We start from the raw sequence: 23442 nt of genomic DNA, 5'->3' as shown, positions 1-23442 counted from the left end.
TTTGTTCAAAATGGCTCAAATGGCTCTAAGCACTATGGGACTTAACATCTGAGGTCATCAGTCCCCTAGACGTAGAACTACTTAAACCTAACTAACCTAAGGACATCACACACATCCATGCCAGAGACAGGATTCGAACCTGCGAACGTAGCAGTCACGCGGTTCCGGAATGAAGCGCCTAGAACCGCTCGGCCATCAAGGCCGGCCACATCATGGTCAGGCAGAGATTACGAAATGAGATACTGGGTTGTAAGGCGTACCCAGGGGCAGATGCAGACTCAGATCACAATACAGTAGTGATGAAGGGTAAGCTGAAGTTCAAGAGATTAGTCAGGAAGAATCAATATCCAGGGAGTGGCATACAGAAGTACTAAGGGATGACGAGACACGCTTGAAGTTCTCTAAGGCTATAAATGCAGCAGTAAGTAATAGCACCGTAGGCAGTTCAGTTGAAGAGGAATGGACATCTCTAAAAAGGGCCATCATAGAAGTTGGAAAGAAAAACAAAGGCATAAAGAAAGTAACTACGAAGAAATCGTGGGTAACAGAATAAAGTTGATCGATTAATGAAGGAATACAGGAATGTTCAGGGAAATTCAGGTGTATAGAAATATAAGTCGCTGATAAATGAAATAAATAAGAAGTGTAGGGCAGCTATGACGAAATGGCTGCATGAAAAACGCGAAGAAATCGAAATAGAAATTATTGACGGAAAGCCCGACTTAGCTTATAGAAAAGTCAAAATAACCTTTGGTGACATTAAAAGCAAGGGTGCTAACATTAAGAGTGCAACGGGAATTCCATAGTTAAATGTAGAGGAGAGAGCGGATAGGTGGAAAGAGTACATTCAAAACCTCCATGAGTGGCGAGATTTGTTTGATGTGATTGAAGAAATAGGAGTCGCTTTAAATGAGATAGGGGATCGAGTATTAGAATCAGAATTTGAGAGAGCTTCGGAGGACGTAAGATCAAATAAGGCAGAAGGGATAGATAACATTCCATCAGAATTTCTAAAATCATTGGGAGAAGTGGCAATAAAACGACCATTCACTTTGGTGTGCAGAATGTATGAGTCTGGGGACATACCAACTGACTTCCGGAAAAATATCATCCGCACAGTTCCGAAGACTGCAAGAGCCGACAAGTGAAAAAGCTCTCTTTCTAGTGACTTGACGCTGCCACGCAAGTATCGAAGTATGAGGACACGTTAGGCCCGCGCGCTCAGACAGCTGGAACTGGACATCCAGTTTATGAAGAGGTCACGGTGCCCGTCTCTGTAGCTGAGTGGTAAGCCTGGTCGACTTCCATGAGGAGAAACCTCAGTACTGCCACGGATTTTTCCTTGGTGACTGGACTCACCCAAGGTTCACCCAGTCTCGTGTGTGCAGCTGAGTATCTACGTCAATGTGAAGTAGCGGCTTCAAGGTCTGCAGATCGGACAACTGCCTTCCATACTGCATCCAAATGACACCATTGGATGAGGATAATAAGGCGGTTGATCGGTCCCGACTGGCCCGTCTGAGGTCGGAACGGCTGACAGATCGTTGAAGACGGACGGAAGAAGTTATTTGCTGGATTCCAAGTAATGAAAAAAAAACAACCGAAAAGGTGACATAACGGACAGTGCGTAGATGACACAAGAAAAAATGCTGAAGTAACACGAAGACCGTTAGTCTAGGTGAATATCGTAATGGATGCAAAAGTCTGGAGTGCGCCTTTATCCATCGACGGAGTTCGAATGGATGATGCCGATATAGTCGAGGCATTTTGTCCAGGCGTTGCTAACTTTGGTGTATTATACTGCTGGTAAGCACTTCAGCGCAACTGCAGACTGTATATAGAATTGTGACCAGTGTTACATTCTGTGCGTAAGGAAAAATTGCGCAGCGGAGTTCTCATATGAAAATTGAATTTTAAGCTTGGTTGTTAGTGGGAAGATCGTGTTGTATCTCGCGCAGGAAGGGAAACGTCTATGAGCACTTGATGGAATTCAGTAGGTGCAGGATCGTGAACTACCGAGACTGCGAATTGTAGTTCGCGACATTCATGTTTGCATTGGTCGGTATCATACAGCTGTCATGGAACCGATAAGTTCAAGGGGACCGTACTGGACGCCGTGCAGTATCTCAACGACTGCACGCGACTACCACACAATAGGACTGGCATACATTTTACTCTAACGGCGGCCACGTCACCTATTCTGAGTCATGAAACGAACTTATTTGCAGCAAGGCAAGTATTCACACAGCCAGTGCGACGACTTCTGGAGCACCAGAGACTGTCAGTATGGTGACCATTGTTGCAGATTCTCTTGAGTGGGCAGCAGAAGAAAGCTTCACAACCAATGAAATTCAGTTTAAGAGAAGCCTAAAGGATTTATTGGTGGCCAACTCCTACTCCATTGATGAATTTCTCAGTAGAACTATATATATATATATATATATATATATATATATATATATATATATATATATAATGTAACTTCTGCCCAATTTCAGTGCAGTAATGTGTTCATTGTAAATAAGTGTGTGTGTCTAAGTACAATCTAACTTCTGCACCAGTTCAGTGCAGTCATGTGTTCTATGTAAATAAGTATTTAGTATCTGTATTACGCGTTTATTGCCTTATGAATAAATAAAAAACTTTTTATTTTAAATTCAGTGCATTAGTATTTGTAAAATGATTCTTTCATATAGCGTTCATTAGCAAATGACGACCATGCCACTTGGGACCTGTGGAGTGGTACATTAGCTTATTTGTTTGAGTTGTAAGTATTTGTCATGTATTGTTTTTCTGACATGTTCTACACCCTGGAGGACCTCCTCACTACGGATCAATTGGAATGAAAGTAAATCTAATCTAATCTAATCTAAGGAAACACCCTGTCAGTGGTGTGCCTAACAACAACATTGCACATTAACACCGCTTCATCTTTTGTTAAGAGTCCCAGTTTCTAATGCAATGTCGAGACGGCGCATGTGTGATGGAGGTTTCAAAGAAAAGGACATTAGTCACATTGCAGTAGTCTTCGTCGTACGGGCGCAGCACCCGGAGTGATGTTGTGAGGTGCCACTGGACACACGTGATCACCACAGCTGGTAATTTTGACAGCAATCGGAACAGCTGTGCCAGCCGGGGTGGCCAAGCGGTTAAAGGCGCTACAGTCTGGAACCGCGTGACCGCTACGGTCGCAGGTTCGAATCCTGCCTCGGGCATGGATGTGTGTGATGTCCTTAGGTTAGTTAGGTTTAAGTAGTTCTAAGTTCTAGGGGACTGATGACCTTAGAAGTTAAGTCCCATAGTGCTCAGAGCCCCCCCCCCCTTTTTAAACAGCTGTAACATGTTGATCCCGGGTCCATCAAACTCTGTGCGACATTATCCTTCAATAAGTTAATAAGTTAAGGCATATTTAATAATTTTTTCTTAATGCGGGCCCATAGTCATAATATATTTCTTTAAAGCCAGTTGGGGAGAAGAGAAATTTGTGGCACAACTTGACTAGGGATCGGTTGGTAGGAGATATTCTGAGGCATCAAGGGATCACCAGTTTGGTACTGGAGGGCAGTGCGGTAGGGTAAAGATCGTAGAGGGAGACCAAGAGATGAATGCACTAAGCATATTCAGAAGGATGTAGTTTGCACTAGGTACTGGGAGATGAAGAAGCTTGCACAGGATAGAGTAGCATGGTGAGCTGCATCAAACCACTCTGGACTGAAGACCACAACAACAACGAAGTCACTACCACCATTAGACTGTTGTTTATTTGCAGTGTTACATTTACACTTACACAAACATGATTTCGGCTTCAAAGTACCATTATCAAGTGTTTTCTGAAAGGAGGTTAGACAATAACAGTGAAATACATAACAAGTGACATAACCGTATAAGAATCCATATTTGTAATGCTTACTTTCAAGTGTTATAAATTTCCTAAGATGGCATACTGTCGTATTAAAATACACTATTAGACACATTGTCTAAGAGTCGATATTTCTGGCAGAGCCTACTGCTTTGTTTCATTACTGAGTACACCATCTTGACTGAATGACAGTTGGCTAAGTGTCAAATTGTCTTGGTCAAAGAAATTCCTGTTACAAGCAGGTGACCTTTTTTCGTCTTTGGACTCAGTGCCCGGTTGGATAGGAAAGGTTAGGAGCAATTTAGTTTCTTTGGTAGTTGTGTCATCTTTGCAGTACCTGTGTATCTTAGTATACAATGAAGTTGCCTGCTCACAAACATAAACAGTAACAAACCTCTCGATAATATTCGCTGCATCCATAAATATAGCAGTCCAGCTAGTCACTGACGTTTAATACGACAGTATGTCATCTTAGGAAATTTATAACGTAAGTAAGCATTAAAAATATAGATTCTTATACGGTTACGTCACTTGTTATGTACTTCATTGTTATTGTCTAACCTGCTTTCAGAAAACACTTGATAATGGCACTTTGAAGCCGTATTCTCTAGAGGCCGTAGTTTTCAAATTGTTCAAGAAAAACGTACAAAAGTGTCCTTCAAACGTGTTTTTCTTGAATAATTTGACAACCGTGGTCTCCAGCGAAAACGTATCCCAGTACGAAATTAGACTACGTCAAATTTCTTACAAAAACGTCCTGTTAATTTTTTCTGTAGGACTAATAATTTGCGCATAGCGAGCGAGAGAATATGAAAATCCGTGCCTGGTTTCTGAAGGCGTTGCGGGTTGCATAAAACCTATCGGTAGGAGCAGCTGAATCACCCTGAGTACGGTGCTCAGCTGTTGCCCTGGCCAGTGTGTTCCCCAGATCTCTCACTCACTGAACACATCAGGTCACAGGGTGCCAAGACACTGACACATCTCAAACTGCCAGCCATTATGACTGGCACAGAGTCAAAGTAGCATGGAACGAGGCACCAGTTTCCGTCATCCGAGCCGAGTTCGACTCGATTCCCTGCCAGTTGCTGTCTAAGGTGTAAGAACTGTGCACCTGATACCACCAAAACAGTCCGTCCCCGGTATCTCAGTGGTCAGCACGACAGAATGTCAATCCGAATGGCCCGGGTTCGATTCCCCGTTGGGTCGGTGATTTTCTCCGCTCAGGGACTGGGTGTTGTGTTGTCCTAATCATTTCAGCCCCATCGACGCGCAAGTCGGCGAAGTGGCGTCAAATCGAAAGTCTTGCACCCGGCGAATGGTCTACCCGACGGGAGGCCCTAGTCACACGACATTTACATTTAGCACCAAAACACCTACAAATTACCATGTTTACATCGCACTCTCCTGTGTACGAGCAGTACGTACAACTTTCGCCATTTTCTATCTTCCGGTGATGCAGCAGTGCAGTGGCAGCGGGTGCGCTGCAGGGACGCCGTTACTGGCGACACCGGCGGGACGCGGGCGGCCCCGCAGCCACCGCCGCCGCCGCAGCAGACCCGGTAGCCCAGTGACCCGCGCGGAGGCAGACACCGGTAATCCTCGCTCGTTCGATACCCGCTGCGCGCCGCCTCGCCGCCCCACATGCAAATGCAGCCCCGTCGCCCAGCCCTTGTTTGTCGCTAACGGCGCCGCTTAAATCCGCTGCAGTGCCGGCGTGTAGGCAGGCGCGATAGGAGACGGGCAGAAAACGACGAAGAGAATTCGCACCGCCGCGTGCCTTTCATTCCTTCCAATGGCCGCGCAAGACGCGGCTTTCTTTGCCGCTGAAACAAGCGAATCTCGCATCCGCATACAAGCGCTTCTCTCTGGGCCATGAAACTTGTCCCCTTTATACACTGAGGCGACAAAAGTCATGTCATAGCAATATGCATATACAGGGTGGTCCATTGATAGTGACAGGGCCAAATATCTCACGAAATAAGCATCAAACGAAAAAACTACAAAGAACGAAACTCGTCTAGCTTGAAGGGGGAAAAAAATAGGAACCCCCATTTTTATTACATATTCGTGTAGTACGTAAAGAAATATGAATGTTTTAATTGGACCACTTTTTTCGCTTTTTGATAGATGGCGCTGAAATAGTCACAAACGTATAAGTACGTGGTATCACGTGACATTCCGCCATTTTCTTCGTAATACATTAACCGTGTTAAAATGGACCTTATACCAATTGCGGAAAAGGTCGATATTGTGTTGATGTATGGCTATTGTGATCAAAATGCCCAACGGGCGTGTGCTATGTATGCTGCTCGGTATCCTCATCCAAGTGTCCGGACCGTTCGCCGAATAGTTACGTTATTTAAGGAAACACGAAGTGTTCAGCCACATGTGAAACGTCAACCACGACCTGCAACTAATGATGATGCCCAAGTAGGTGTTTTAGCTGTTGTCGCCGCTAATCCGCACATCAGTAGCTGACAAACTGCTCAAAAACGTCCGTGTTGAGAATGCTACATGAACATCGATTGCACCCGTACCATATTTCTATGCACCAGGAATTGCATGGCGACGACTTTGAACGTCGTGTACAGTTCTGCCACTGGGCACAAGAGAAATTACGGGACGATGACAAATTATTTGCACGCGTTCTATTTAGCGACGAAGCGTCATTCACCAACAGCGGTAACGTAAACCGGCATAATATGCACTATTGGGCAACGGAAAATCCACGATGGCTGCGACAAGTGGAACATTAGCGACCTTGGCGGTTTAATGTATGGTGTGGCATTATGGGAGGAAGGATAATTGGTCCTCATTTTATGATGGCAATCTAATCGTGCAGTGTATGCTGATTTCCTACGTAATGTTCTAAAAATATTACTACAAGATGTTTCACTGCATGACAGAATGGCGATGTACTTCCAACATGATGGATGTCCGGCACATTGAGATTCATTGGGAGAGTCCTTAGAAAATGTAGTCCATCAACAAAGGAGGTGGCTTACAAAACACTCGTTCGACCTATACTTGAGTATTGCTCATCAGTGTGGGATCCGTACCAGATCGGGTTGACGCAGGAAATAGAGAAGATCCAAAGAAGAGCGGCGCGTTTCGTCACAAGGTTATTTGGTAACCGTGATAGCGTTACGGAGATGTTTAACAAACTCAAGTGGCAGACTCTGCAAGAGAGGCGCTCTGTATCGCGGTGTAGCTTGCTCGCCAGGTTTCGAGAGGGTGCGTTTCTGGATGAGGTATCGAATATATTGCTTCCCCCTACTTATACCTCCCGAGGAGATCACGAATGTAAAATTAGAGAGAATAGAGCGCGCACAGAGGCTTTCCGGCAGTCGTTCTTCCCGCGAACCATACGCGACTGGAACAGGAGAGGGAGGTAATGACAGTGGCACGTAAAGTGCCCTCCGCCACACACCGTTGGGTGGCTTGCGGAGTATAAATGTAGATGTAGATGTAGATGTAGCTCGAGTGCGGTTGAAGCGGTATTGAATAGCATATTTCATGACAGGTGGATTGGTCGTCGAAGCACGTTCACCGGATTTGACGTCCCCGGATTTCTTTCTGTGGGGAAAATTGAAGGATATTTGCTATCGTGATCCATCGACAACGCCTGACAACATGCGTCAGCTCATTGTCAATGCATGTGCGAACATTACGAAAGGCGAACTACTCGCTGCTGAGAGGAATGTCGTTACACGTATTGCCAAGTTCATTGAGAATGACAGACATCATTTTGAGCATTTATTGCATTAATGTGGTATTTACAGGTAATCACGCTGTAACAGCATGCGTTCTCAGAAACTATAAGATCACAAAGGTACATGTATCACATTGGAACAACCGAAATAAAATCTTCAAACGTACCTACGTTCTGTATTTTAATTTAAAAAGCCTACCTGTTACCAACTGTTCGTCTAAAAGTGAGCCATATTTTTGTGACTATTGCAGCGCCATCTATCACAAAGCGAAGAAAGTGGTCCAACTAAAACATTCATATTTCTTTATGTACTACACGAATATGTAATAAAAAATGGGGGTTCCTATTTTTAAAAAAACGCAGTTAATATCCGTTTGACCTATGGCAGCGCTGTCTAGCGGGCCAACCATAGCGCTATCTGGTTTCCCCTTCAAGCTGGACAAGCTTCGTTATTTGTAGTTTTTTCGTTTGACGCTTATTTCGTGATATATTTGGCCCGGTGACGATCAACGGACCACCCTGTATACAGATGGAAGCAGTATCGCGTACACAAGGTGTAAAAGGGCAGTGCATTGGCGGTGCTGTCATTTGTACTCAGGTGATTCGTGTAGAAAGGTGTCCGAGGTAATTATGGCCGCACGATGGGAACGAACAGACTCTGAACGCGGAATGGAAATTGCAGCTAGACGCGTGGGACATTTCATTTCGAAAATCGTTAAGGAATTCAGTATTCTGATCTTCACACTGTCAAGAGTGTGCCGAGAATACAGGATTTCAGTAATTACCTCTCACCCTGAGCAATGCAGGTAACGACCAAGAGCAGTGGCGTTTGCATAGAGTTGTCAGTGATAAAAAACAAGCAACACTGCGTGAAATAACTGTAGAAATTAACGTGAGACGTACGAGGAACGTATCCGTTGGGACAACACGGTAAAATTTGAATTGAATGGGCTATGGCAGCAGACGATTGAAGCTAGTGCCGTTGCTAACAGCACGTCATGAACTGCAGCGCCCCTTTTGGGCTCGTGACCATATCCGTTGGACGACTGGGCCGGCCGGGGTGGCCGAGCGGTTCTAGTCGCAACAGTCTGGAACCGCGTGACTGCAACGGTCGCAGGTTCGAATCCTGCCTTGGGTATGGATGTGCGTGATGTCCTTAGGTTAGTTAGGTTTAAGCAGTTCTAAGTTCTAGGGGACTGATGACCTCAGAAATTAAGTCCCATAGCCATTTGAACCTAGACGACTTGTAAACCGTGGTCTGGTCAGATGTGTCCCGATTTCAGTTGATAAGAGCTGATGGTAGGCTTCGAGTGTGCTCAGACGCCACGGAGCTATGGACCCAAGTTGTCAACAAGGCACTGCGTAATGGTGTGGGGCCACGCGGGGTAGCCGAGCGGTCTCGGGCGTCTGCTCACGGTTCGCTCGGCTGCCCCCGTCGGAGGTTCCAGTCCTCCCTCGGGCATGGGTGTATGTGTTGTCCTTAGCGTAAGTTAGTTTAAGTTAGAGTAAATAAGGTGTTAGCTTAGTGACCGATGACCTCAGCAGTTTGGTCCCATAAGGTCGTACCAAAAATTTCCAATATGATGGTGTGGGTAATGGCGTGGGCAGTGTTTACTGGACCCTCTGGATGTTCGGCTGCTTGGAGACCATTTGGAACCATTCTTGGACGTCACATTCCCAAACAACAGCCGGCCGGTTCTAGGCGCTACAGTCTGGAACCGAGCGACCGCTACGGTCGCAGGTTCGAATCCTGCCTCGGGCATGGATGTGTGTGATGTCCTTAGGTTAGTTAGGTTTAACTAGTTCTAAGTTCTAGGGGACTAATGACCTCAGAAGTTGAGTCCCATAGTGCTCACAGCCAACCCAAACAACGATGGAATTTTTATGGATGACAATGCACCATGTCACCGGGCCACAGTCGTTCGCGTTCGATTTGAGGAACACTATGCACACTTCAACGAATGCTCTGGCCAGCCAGGTCGCCCGACGTGAATCACATCGAACATTTCTGAGACACAATCAGGTCGTCAGTTCGTCCATAAAATCCTGCACCGACAGCACTTTCGCAATTATGAACGGATATAGAGGCAGCGTGACTCTGTACTTCTGCTGGGGACTTCCACGACTTGCTGATTGCATGTCACGTCGAGTTGCTGCACTACGCCTGGACGAAGGAGGTCCGCCACGATATTATAAAGTGTCCCAAGTCGCCTCAGTGTTGTTGCCACAGTAATTCTGAAACTACGGGAAGACCTACCATTGGAGAACCGAGTTTTTGGGCAGACGTTAGGGGGTGGTGGCGGGGGTGGGAGGAAGGGATTGGATGTGTCAGTACAATTAAGTACATGAAATTCAGATGAGAAAATAGAAATGATCTTGAATTCTGTAAATCTGAGGACTTGTGTATACAGAAGGCCTGGCGTGGGAAAGCATCTCTTCGATCACTATTAGAAATTGCTTCAATAAGCGTTCCATCTTAGAAAGGTCAACAGATCAAAAATTAGTGACACCAGTTTCAACAGCAGTGACATCCACTACGCACGTGACGTTCAGCAGTGAAACGCACTGTCAGATCAAATGTATCCTGAGATCCCCGCGTAATGCTACTCGTAAATTGACCACCAGATGCCACGATACGCGGATCCGCCAATATAAAAGGAGGCGAGGAGTACTGCGGTGTCAGCAGAGAAGCAGCAAGAGCAGAAGGGCTCCGTCAGGAGAGCTCGATGACTCCAAACGTGGTCTCGTCACTGGATGTAATCTAAGTAACAGATCCATCAGCGACGTTTTGTCCTTTTAAAGTTGCCGAAGTCGACGGTGATGTAATTACGAACTGGAAATGCGAAGTAACCACCACAGCTCAACAAAGATCGGCAGACCTCATGTACTGACGGACGCGTACGATCGAGCATTGTGGAAAAAAAAAAACTCAAATTCAGCGCAGGGAATTCCTCGTGGGTTCCGAAGTCCAAAGTGCTATTACATGTCCACCTAGCAAAATGGCTAAGCTTAGAAAGTTAAAAAGAACGTGATGCAACGGTCGAGCAGCTCATTATAAGCAACACATTTTTGTAATCAGTGTTAAACGACACATGAGTTGGATGAGTTGGTGTTAAAAAATCGTTCAGATGGCTCTAACGACTAGGGACTTAACATCTGGGGTCATCAGTCCCCTAGACTTAGAACTGCTTAAACCTAACTAACATAAGGACATCACATACATCCATGCCCGAGGCAGGATTCGAACCTGCGACTGTAGCAGCAGCGCGGCTCGGTACTGAAGCTCCTACAACCGCTCGGCCACAGCGGTTGGCTGAGGTGCTGTAAAGGGAGACGCCACTGGGTGCTGGATGACTAAACGAGTGATCTGGAGCGATGGATCACGCTATACCCTGAGGTGCAAGATTTTGGGTTTGGTGAACGTCTAAAGGACGTTACGACTACCACTTATAATGTCATCAGTGAGGTGCAAGGAAGCCGTTGTTACTGTATCGGGTTTGTTTTCGTGGCTCGGTTGCGGCCTCATTATAGCGCTTGATAAATGTGAAACGATGTTAATAAATTTTACTGCATTTTGTGTTCCGTGCAATAGAGTAACAGTTCGAAGACTACGACTGTATCAGCATGAAAATGCACCCTGTGATTAAGCAGCATCTGTGGGGCAATGATTTGTGGACAATGACATTCCTAAAATGGACTGTCCTACCCAGAGTGCCGACCTGAACTCAACGGAAAGCCTTTGTGATGAGTTGGAGCGTCGACTTCGCTCCAGGGCTCAACATCTTAGTACCTTCACTGGTTTTGGCTCTTGATGAAGGATGGGCTGCCATTCCACCACACATATTCAAAAACCCCGTTGAAAGTGTTCTCAGCAGAGTTCAAGACAAATGCGGAGGATGGACATGCGTCATATCAATAAACACTAATAGGTGTTCGGATACATTTGATCATTTAGTTTATGTGCATTCGGTGTGAGATAATATGACTGTTTACTGTAGCTCACAACAATCTTGGTAGTCTCACACTTTCTTTGAGGGTTTGACAACCACCCCTGGTTACACCTTCTCTGCACAATAGTGTGCCGTTCGCTGTGCAGTGTTTCAGTGTATCTGCAGGTATTAAAAATATCAATTTTCTATTATGTTGGTAAATGTTGCGCGACAACGGAACTCAAGTGCAAACTTTATCCGTAGAATAACTTTGCTTGTAGGGCATGTTAAAGTAGGAGTATTATGTGAATCTGGTAAAAATGGATAAATTGGAGAAGCCTACCATTATAAAATTCTTTGTTTAGGATGTTTTATCCACAAAGGAGCGTCATCCAAAATTGGTGAATGTTTGTGAAGAAACTCCTCCTTTATTTGCAACTATTAAGGTATGGATATCCGTATTCAAACTAGCCGTACTTCTCTCGAAGACGACTCACGTGAAGGACGACCAGAAAGTGCAACCACAGTTGAAAACCTAGGTAGAAAGCACAGTTGGATTAAAGCTGACTCTGTGGGTTTACCAGTAGAAACATTACGATAAATTTATATGAAAATTTACTAAGAGGAATGTTTTTAAGTGAAAAGCATAAAAAGTTGCCTTTCTCCAGTACTGGTGAATTTAGTTAGCTGGTAAACTAATCGAACTAATACTGTAGAACATCCACATTTTTGTGCTTTTTACTTATGAAGATGACGTTGTTCTTCCAATCAGCAGTAAAAGAACCAGTTAACATTCGTGTTGGAAAGCTTGAGCTATGGCTAACGAGTAAATGAGCGAACTAGTTTTTGGTAATGTCTGGACCGTCTCAAAAAGGCAACACCTCATTTTGTTGCTGTTAAGGGGACAACTTCGATCCAGAAACGAAACAAAAATTAAGGTGGTATTTAAAGCCCTTGAGTATGCACTAAAAATGTGAAGTCTATTCCCTCTGCGAGAAAGATTTTCTTAAATGCAAAATGAATTTTTGTTACTGATGCCCTTGCAGAGGGAATTACAACTCCAGTCTACTGAATGGGGTGGATGAAAAACATACGTAAGAAGGAGTTTGACATCCAAAGACAAAAAAAATGATCTCTAATCAGGGAGATGGACCTACTCACTATAGTTCTTTTATAGAGATTAAACATACATATTTTGAGAACGAATTCTTGAAACAATCACTTTATTTGTCAGATCTGATACGCCATGATTTCTGCATATCCACGTCTACAGTAATTTCAGACCAATCTAAGTACTTTGGCACATATAGATGGGTATCTCATAGGAAAGAATCACTCTTCATGGCGTAAATCTACTACCAGGGAAAACAATGGACAAAATATATTAACCTCAAAAAGTGTACATTTTTGTTGTAATATTGCATTTACACCTCATCCTTCTATTGAAGAACTGTTGTGCTCGTTTTACAGGAACTATGCGCACATGAAATATGACTGGGCACATGAAGAAACTTTTTGAAACGTTTTATTAAAACCAAATCACGTATCTATAGTTTCCTAATAGGCTATCTGAGTCCATGAATACTGGCGAAATATTGGGGTTTTGTGTTGCGACCAGACGAAACTAACTTCATCTGCCCATAACTGGGAGTTCTTTGATTGCTCATAAAATTAGAGCATATCAAATACACTCCTGCAAATGGAAAAAACAACACATTGACACCGGTGTGTCAGACCCACCATACTTGCTCCGGACACTGCGAGAGGGCTGTACAAGCAATGATCACACGCACGGCACAGCGGACACACCAGGAACCGCAGTGTTGGCCGTCGAATGGCGCTAGCTGCGCAGCATTTGTGCACCGCCGCCGTCAGTGTCAGCCAGTTTGCCGTGGCATACGGAGCTCCATCGCAGTCTTTAACACTGGTAGCATGCCGCGACAGCGTGGACGTGAACCGTATGTGCAGTTGACGGACTTTGAGCGAGGGCGTATAGTGGGCATGCGGGAGGCCGGGTGGACGTACCGCCGAATTGCTCAACACGTGGGGCGTGAGGTCTCCACAGTACATCGATGTTGTCGCCAGTGGTCGGCGGAAGGTGCACGTGCCCGTCGACCTGGGACCGGACCGCAGCGACGCACGGATGCACGCCAAGACCGTAGGATCCTACGCAGTGCCGTAGGGGACCGCACCGCCACTTCCCAGCAAATTAGGGACACTGTTGCTCCTGGGGTATCGGCGAGGACCATTCGCAACCGTCTCCATGAAGCTGGGCTACGGTCCCGCACACCGTTAGGCCGTCTTCCGCTCACGCCCCAACATCGTGCAGCCCGCCTCCAGTGGTGTCGCGACAGGCGTGAATGGAGGGACGAATGGAGACGTGTCGTCTTCAGCGATGAGAGTCGCTTCTGCCTTGGTGCCAATGATGGTCGTATGCGGGTTTGGCGCCGTGCAGGTGAGCGCCACAATCAGGACTGCATACGACCGAGGCACACAGGGCCAACACCCGGCATCATGGTGTGGGGAGCGATCTCCTACACTGGCCGTACACCACTGGTGATCGTCGAGGGGACACTGAATAGTGCAAGGTACATCCAAACCGTCATCGAACCCATCGTTCTACCATTCCTAGACCGGCAAGGGAACTTGCTGTTCCAACAGGACAATGCACGTCCGCATGTATCCCGTGCCACCCAACGTGCTCTAGAAGGTGTAAGTCAACTACCCTGGCCAGCAAGATCTCCGGATCTGTCCCCCATTGAGCATGTTTGGGACTGGATGAAGCGTCGTCTCACGCGGTCTGCACGTCCAGCACGAACGCTGGTCCAACTGAGGCGCCAGGTGGAAATGGCATGGCAAGCCGTTCCACAGGACTACATCCAGCATCTCTACGATCGTCTCCATGGGAGAATAGCAGCCTGCATTGCTGCGAAAGGTGGATATACACTGTACTAGTGCCGACATTGTGCATGCTCTGTTGCCTGTGTCTATGTGCCTGTGGTTCTGTCAGTGTGATCATGTGATGTATCTGACCCCAGGAATGTGTCAATAAAGTTTCCCCTTCCTGGGACAATGAATTCACGGTGTTCTTATTTCAATTTCCAGGAGTGTACTAGTTCATTTTATTACATAAATGAATAAATGATTTACTCAACTCTTGACACACTTCTTTGCTGAAGGAGTACTGGATAATGTACAACTTGACTATGAAAGCATTTATTGATGCACAGAGTAACAAACTATTCTCTGTAGGTACAATGTTCTACATCTACAACAATACGAGCTCATCTGAAACTTTAAAACTCATTGGTCCGCCACTATGATGTCGAATCCCTCAGACGAGGTCACAAACTGTGTTGAGTTCTTGCATGTTCATCACTATACTGGCATCAGTGGGAGGTCGCTGCTGTGGTGAGAGGGGAGGTGTTGTCCTTAGGTGCGCCTCCCATAGGTCGCTGAGAACTGCAGCGAGACATCGCTAGCATTTGTGGTATCCGTACATGTTGCCGGCTTTGGTGTGGTACAGCGAGTTCTGGATGGTAGCACATTTTGATTAGTACATGCTTCACTCTACACAAGCAAGCTTCAATGAGCGCTCAGTACTACGCGTTATTTTCCCCAGAAGATTGACAGTGCTGATCAAAATGCTTCAAATGGCTCTGAGCACTATGGGACTTAACTTCTGAGGTCATCAGTCCCCTAGAACTTAGAACTACTTAAACCTAACTAACCTAAGGACATCACACACATCCATGCCCGAGGCAGGATTCGAACCTGCGACCGTAGCGGTCACGCGGTTCCAGACTGTAGCGCCTAGAACCGCTCTGCCACCCCGGCCGGAATTTCTGCTGAGAATTATTCTGAGAATAGATGGCCCTTGCTCCTACCCTACTAAAACTGAATTAAAATTATTTTAAAATACAGATGTGTGTCTCTTCTACCACCCATAAAGGTAATTTATCTACAAAAATTTCCAATTTTGTACTATCTGTAGACTACAGAGTCACATGTCACTGAACAAACAATATCTTGTAATAGCCGATTATGGCCAACAGACTCACAAGAGTTATAAACGAGGTATCACTTCACATAAATCTAAACATTTGCTTCAAGTAATATTTGTTAATATTTGCTATGCTTTCAGAGTTACATTACTCGTATGTTAGATAACCCACGCATTGTCACCCATTGTGAGTGAAATGAGACGTCAGAATGACAGTAGATTTAGAATGAACTTCTCACTCTACAGCGGAGTGTGCGCTGATATGAAACTTCCTGGCAGATTAAAACTGTGTCCCGGACCGAGACTCGAACTCGGGACCTTTGCCTTTCGCGGGCAAGTGCTCTCTTGAAAGAAAGGATATTGTGGAGACATGGCTTAGTCACAGCCTGGGGGATGTTTCTAGAATGAACTTTTCACTCTACAGCGGAGTGTGCGCTGATATGAAACTTCCTGGCAGATTTTTCAGGAGTGCTAGTTCTGCAAGGTTCGCAGGAGAGCTTCTCTAAAGTTTGGAAGGTAGGAGACGAGGTAGTGGCAGACGTAAAGCTGTGAGGACGAGGCGTGAGTCGTGCTTGGGTAGCTCAGTTGGTAGAGCACTTGCCCTCGAAAGGCAAAGATCCCGAGTTCGAGTCTCGGTCCGGCACACAGTTTTAATCTGCCAGGAAGTTTGGCAGTAGAATTGTTTAATTAATTTCTTTGTTCTGGCACTCAGCCGTAGCTCATCAGGAACAGCTTGATGGAGGTGTCCAGCTGACTCTCATGCGAAACAATAGGTATCCCGTATTGCTGACAGCACAAAGAGTGGAGCCAAGTGTGGCGTCACTCGAATGCCGCTGTTAGCGACATCTCCAGCTGATACTGTGATGACAGTGTGCCAGTGCAGCTGACGATACCGCAGAGGCAGCCCTGATCTCCCTCCAGCGAGCGAGCGTCTTTTTGCTTTGGCAGCGGCTGCTCTCATGACTCAGGGTAAGTTGCCCCTTCCTGTTGTCGAACAGCAGTCCCTATATTACATTCCACGATGTCACTCTCGGCGTCACGGGCTTGTGGTGTAGACTCTGGTACTGAGACGAGAATGTGTGTGAGGACTTAATATGTTTATGGTTTTTTTTTTTTTGGGTGGGGGGGCTTAAGACACATACTCTAAACACCTCCTTGGTGACAAGTGAGGAAAGGCTTCCATTTCTCCAGTAGAGTATTGCAGCATCGGCTGTTGCTACACTGTGCTCAGCTGGCTCTGCTTTGCAATGCTTGTCGGCCATGTTTTGCTTCACAGTGCATAATGCTTTTGCCTGCCTGGCTGTTGCAATTCACTTCCGCTCTGGCATACGTTTTGACCCAATATGGTTGATAAGCTACATTGCCCTCCTGGTACCTCGGGTCAACCTGACCAGATTATCCCTTACACTAAAGTTCCTGGAGACTGGTCCTTTTGGCCCTGTTTAATCTCTTAAGAATTATTTTAACAACTGTTTTTCTTAACCCTACCACTAAATCTTACACATTTCTACTGAGCTTCTTGTCCTGTTCCTTAACTGAAGCACTATGGAACTTTCCAGAATGAGATTCTCACTCTGCTGCGGAGAGTGCGCTGATATCAAACTTCCTGGCAGATTAAAACTGTGTGCCGGACCGAGACTCGAACTCGCGACCTTTGCCTTTCACTTGGAAGGTAGGAGACGAGGTACTGGCGGAATTGAAACTGTGAGGACGGGTCGCCAGTCGTGCTTGGGTAGCTCAGTTGGTAGAGCACTTGCCTGCGAAAGGCTTAGGTCCCGAGTTCGAATCTCGGTCCGGCACACAGTTTTAATCTGCCAGGAAGTTTCACTATGGAACTTGTTTCATTACTAGGCTTCTCGCACAATAGCTTCTAACTCTATATTCCAAACTTACAACCTAAAATTATACTTAACACTAAACCCTAGTGTAGTGTAGCGTAATCTTCCTTCTGCTACCTTTATACTCATTGTATCCAATCCACTGGAATCTGGACGATGGCTGCATCTAAACTCAGTCTTGTGCTCCATCTTCTGTGTACTAAAACGAGGACTATGCTCTGAGCACTATGGGAATTAACATCTCAGGTCATGTCCCCTAGAGCTCAGAACTACTTAAACCTAACTAACCTAACACACAACCAGCGTAGCGCTCGCGTGGTTCCAGACTGATGCTCCTAGAACCGCTCGGCCACACCGGCAGGCTATGCTCAACAGAACAAGCGGCACTGCGGCAGTTGGTGTGACGGTAGTCAATGATGTTCCTTTCTGGTACTGATTTTCCTGATATAAATTTACGTGCTGCACTGAAACTTCCAGGAAGACTTGCCCGTCCTGCTGGTTCAGAAGCTAACCTAAGGACATCACACGCATCCATGCCCGAGGCAGGATTCGAACCTGCGACCGTAGCGGTCGCTTGTTTATAGACTGCAATAATTCCCGCCCTAGAGTTTAAGCTGGTTAGATTTTTGGCTGGTAGCAATTTCATCGGCTCCTCTGGCCAATACAAACGAGACTGCAAAATATTCAGCTGAGTTATCACTGAAAGTGCGGCAGGTATATAAAAAGTAGGCCACATTATCTCTCACGCTCTTCTGTTTAATAACAAACCACTCCCGTTGAATTCTAGCCTCTTTGCTGACGTAGGCTTTCCCTGCACGAAACAACTAGCCATTGATACCATCTTCTCAAAGACAGAGTACAACCAATGCGCCTAGACCTGCTGAAAGCACAATTCCTACTCGATCACTTCTTTATTGCATTTTCTTACTCCATTTCGTCCCATTACCAATTTCAGTGTGCATGAATATTGCCCCTCGTTTATTATTATATTTGGGCAGACTGTTATTTTCCCTTTCTCCAATACCACATATCTTCCTTTGCCTTTTGAAATTAATAATAGTCACTGCATTTTTACTCTTACGAATTTCCTTAATATCCCCACTTGACAGAATGCACGTAAGCTATGTAACATTTGTAACGAGTTTGTTTCCTTGCTACTGGTACAGAAACGAAAATTCAATCTTTCACTCCATCAGTTCTTACCGAACTGTGGCTATCCTGAAATAAAAAGGTACGTTTTTGCGCTCGGGTTCCAAAAACTAACCCCAACTCCGGCGGTAGATCCTTCTGTACTTGCCTTAGACCCTAAATACTGCTACTGCGATAGCAAGTTTACACCTAGCTGACCTCGCTTGCTGCATAGCTTCCCGTAGTTCTCTTACTTTCCCTCATTCTTCCCAATCACTGTCTTCTCTGGGCTGCAACGATTTTGTCGTTACTACTTCCCTACCTAAGACTTCTACTTCGGTCTGCAGTTCGCTAATATTCTGATTAACTGCCTCTTCTGTAGCTCAGGCATACTGCATTACTTCTCCAGTCAGCTGCCATAGTACTCTTGTGTTATTCAATACATCCTTCTCTAAACTTGCAATCAGCATAGTGTGCCAATAACTCACAGCTTTGTTCCCTTTTCCCATTGCCTAACCTCTTCTCCAGTGTTGTTCACCCTTCGAATGTCTTCCTCACCAGCAGAGCCAGATACTGTTTTCACAAACCGACCTCCAGCGTCGATCCAACCACTCTTCTTTCACGTGTGTGGAATAACCACCGGTACCAGAGTCATCTCACTCCTTAATTTCTCGTACGTTCCATGTACTCTCTCACATATCCTGGCATTTCCTTGAGTATCCTGTTCCTTTCTGTTCGCTGACTAAATTTGTCGAATGCTACTCCTAATCTTCTCACCTCGTTACGTAACTCCCATGCGTTGAATACCACCTGTGTCACCCAGCGATGACTGGTGATCACTATGTCTTCCTGCTTGGCGAATAGCACTACCCCTTGCAGGTGCTGGTTCCGTAACGCCTCCACCCTGACGAATATCAGTAGTCCAGCTGTGAACCGTATCATCTCGTCTTCTCTGCACCTCATCTACGGGGAGGAATACCTATCGCTTTCCTCCCCCTTAAAGCCACTGCTGTTCCACAGCTCCCTCTTCGAATTACACTAAGTCTCTACCTAACCTAAAAAAAAAGTAATTCGTACGGGTTCCTCGTTACCGTTTCATTCACGGCCTCTTATCTTCTGACACCTTTTCCTCACTCTCCCTTTCCGGTCCCCATCTTCTGTCCCTGGAATAACTTCCGGACTCTCATGAAAAGGTTTCAACCACTCTACGTGCGCAATTGTCGTTCTCTTCAGCCACTTAATCTTGACATTTTGTGGCGACGTCGTCTACATAGCCTTTACCACTGGATATGGCCCCTAGTACTTCGCAAAAAACTGCTTTTTCTTTCCCTTTTGGCGTACGTGAAGCTGATAGCATCACCCACTGACCGACCTTATACTGTGGCATTCCTGCAGTACATCCCACTGCTTCCTCCTGTTTCTCCAGTGCATGCAAATTTGCCCACCATACTCTATTCGAAACTTCCCTAATCACTCCGATAAATTCCTTAACAAACTTTCGAGTCTTCCTTTTCTTCGTTTTCAATACGTCGAATGATCATGGCATTTTACGATCATATTCTGTACATATGGTGATAATCCTGAATTTGTATGCTGTTTTGGGTCGTAGGTAGAGACGACATAGTTCAAATAGATATCCCAGTTGGTGTGATGTAAGTCAATGTAGTATCTAAGCATCTTCCCGATTGTCCTATGCACTCTTTCAGTTCTTCCATTGGCTTGTGGTTGAAGAGGATTCGTCCTTAACTTCCTCACACTCTAATAACTTAAACAGTTCCTTGAACAGGTGTGACATGAAGTTCGTTCCATGGTCTGTCACCATTGTTTTACGCACTCCGAACTTCAGAGTCCAATTATTCACAAGTTCTTGTGCCACTATTGCTGCCCGCTGGTTTGGCATGACGAATATTTCTACATACCTTGAAAAATGATATTTGATTTTGAGAATGTACTTGTTCCCTGCAGGTGTTTTATTGGATGGACATAAAACATCAACTTGTAGAAGCTGGCGTTCCTCCATTGAGGCTCCGGCGGCAACTATTGCTTGCGAATTATACCGCACATATTCCTAGTTCGCCTCTCCATCCAAATTACTGTCTCCTTTTCCTTAACACGGCGATCCATCTCCCGCAACGGCGGCCCAGAACTGGGAATCCCTTCGGCGTCCGTGTACGGCTGCTCGACGCTTTCCCCTTACCACGTTTCCTGCTGGTCCACTTCCGTACTCTCCATGGTCCGTACGTTGGCCACAGCTTCGGCTGGACCTATTGCAAGGCCCAAAGGCTCAGTTCCACCTGAGGCCCCCCTCCGGCAATTTTTCTCTCTTCTCGGCGAGTTTGAGGACTGATCAATGGTCGACGGTCTTGCTGGCTTTGCTTATGCTCATATTGGCCATACTGAACAGCGCTCCTTGCCGTATGGCTGCAGCGTTTTCACTGCAGAGTTGGTTGCCATCTATCGCGCTCATGAGCATATCCGCTCCTGCTCCGGTGAGTGCTTCGTCGTCTGTAGTGACTCCTTAAGCAGCCTAAAAGCTCTCGACCAGTGCTTCCCTAGACATTCTTTGGTAATGACTATCTAGGAGTCTCTTTATGCCTTCTAACAGTGGACATTCCGTGTCCTTCATTTGGACCCCAGGACATGTCGGGATACTGGGCAATGAACAGGCTACCAGTAAACCGTCGGTGGAGATTGGCCTGCCGGAGACCGTTTTTCGATCGATCTTACGCCGCAAAGTTTTCGCGATCTGGGATACTGAATGGCGCACCCTCAGTACACCAAATAAACTCCGTGTTATCAAGGAGACAACAAATGTATGGCGGTCGTCCATGCGAGCCACTCGCAGCGAATCTGTTTGCCAGCTCCACATTGACCATACGTGGTCATCTCCTCCGTCGTGAGGACCCACCTCGGTGTCGCTGTGGCTCCCCTATGACTGTTGTCCACATGTTGTTGGACTGCCCCCTTTTAGCCGCTCTGCGGCGGACTTCTGTTGCCCTTCCCAGCACCCTATTTACGGTGTTTGGCGACAATGCCTCAACAGCAGATTCAGTTTTACGTTTTATTCGTGAGGGGAGTTTTTGTCATACCATCTAAGGGTGGCCGTCTGATCTTCTTTTCAAGGCCTCCACATTCCCTCGTCCGCAGCTCGTCTCGCTGTCGCGTTCTCGCTTCCCGTGCACGGGGTCTCGGGTTCGATTCCCGACGGGGTCAGGGATTTTCACCTGCCTCGAGATGACTGGGTGTTTGTGTTGTCCTCGTGAAAGTGGCGAGTTTGGACCGAGCAAAGGTTGGGAATTTGTAATGGTGCTGATAACCACGCAGTTGAGCGGCTCACAAACGAAACATCATCAGTGTCACTCTTTCTTCGCATTTGTTTGTCTTGGTGTTCGTCTTTTCCCTACACTAACAATCGCTGTGGATTTCAGCCTTTGAGTACTCTGTTCGACAATCTGTGAAACGTTGTAGGTGCACTTTTTAATCCCAATGGCATTCTTCTGAATTGGTAGTGACGCCAGGGTGCCGAAAACGCTGTTTTGTGTCGATCCTGCAGTGCAACTTCTAACTGGTTGAAAAATATTTACAGTGACCTAAACTGTCCAAGGTTTCTGTGCTGTTTGACGGAGGGTAGGCATCCGTTAGGGTTTTCGCATTTAGATGTCTATAATCACAACAAAAACCATATTTTCATGTTCCATCCATTGATTTTTTTCCCATGACAGCTATCCCTGCACCCCATGCACTATTACTTTGTTCAATTATTCCATCTTTCAGCTGTTGATCGATAAATTCATCAAAAATTGGCTGTAAGTACCTAGGTATTGTGTATAGTTGTCAGTTGACAGGTGAGCAATTTCCCTTTGGTATCTGGCGCTGTGGCCCTTTTGGAAAAAATAAATCCTTAAATTCCAAAAGCAATTTTTCCATTCGTTCCCTATTGCTTCCCTCTAGATGCTTCACGTTTCCTCGTAATGCAGTTTCAATGGTGTGCGGTGATGGCCATGGCTGACACCCCTCGTGTCCCATTCTTCTGCCTCCAGGATATCTACACTAGCGATCAACAACCCCTTTGTTAATCCTATGTCCCCTGCACTAAAATTATCTATAAAAACAGGTACCTTCTTTTCACCCGTTATTTCTTGTACGTGTTCAATACCTCTTTTAACTAAGCAATCCTCCTGATCTAATATTTCATTCTGTCCTGACGGTTCCACCACACACAAAATTCCTACCAGCGAACTAGACTTAGCACTGATCCAAAGTGATTTCCCAGTACCCTTAGGTACACAATCGTGCGAACCAAGTCCTAGTGTGATCGTTCGTGGTTTAATCTGTCTTTCAAGACAGACTCCCCTCGTGACATCGCTACACTGGCAATGGCTTCACCTAACGGAAACATTATTCCATCAGTTCCACCTTATGTTACCAAAGATCGACTCTGGTGCAATGCTAATAATTAGAAATCTACTCCTAGAATCATATCATAGTCCTCACTCACATGGGGCACTATACCTACACATCGTTTGGTTTGGACCATATCCAGGCAAAAGTCTATGTACACTGATCATAATGGTGTGAAAGCTTCATCCCCACTTCCACAGAGTCTGTAGCATGGTGGGCCCCATTGGTTACATTTCATTGGATCACTACTGGCGAACAACATATGCGGCCCTGTGTCCAGTAATATGCGGAAACCCTTTTTTCCTACTATTCCTCTTATCGCACAGTCCACTTCTGCATACGATTTCGCAGCATGCAGTCTTTCTGGGAATGACCGTAGGTGGACCAGGAGTTCTCGTTGCGTTTAACATCTTATTCTTCCCCGGTCCTCTACTTCTAAACTTATTGCGTCCTCTTACTTTATCGACATCAACTTCAGGCTGGTGACACTGCCTCCTTACGCGCCCCATTCGTCCAAGCCTGAAAAATTTATGTTAGCTGCAAACACTGTCCGTTTATTTTGCATTACAGTC

The 23442-nt window shown here is 45.8% G+C and overlaps 1 non-coding gene across 1 annotated transcript; it reads left to right on the top strand.

The window, feature by feature from the left end:
- Positions 1–16072: 16072 nt before the first annotated feature.
- Trnas-cga (transfer RNA serine (anticodon CGA)) lies at positions 16073–16147 on the top strand. The gene has a single exon. It is a non-coding gene; the product is annotated as a tRNA-Ser (tRNA).
- Positions 16148–23442: the final 7295 nt, after the last annotated feature.

Source organism: Schistocerca cancellata, chromosome 3 (assembly GCF_023864275.1).
Source record: "Schistocerca cancellata isolate TAMUIC-IGC-003103 chromosome 3, iqSchCanc2.1, whole genome shotgun sequence".
NCBI lineage: Eukaryota > Metazoa > Arthropoda > Insecta > Orthoptera > Acrididae > Schistocerca > Schistocerca cancellata.
The sequence above is the reverse complement of the archived record's forward strand: the minus strand, read 5'-3'. Positions and strand labels throughout refer to the sequence as shown.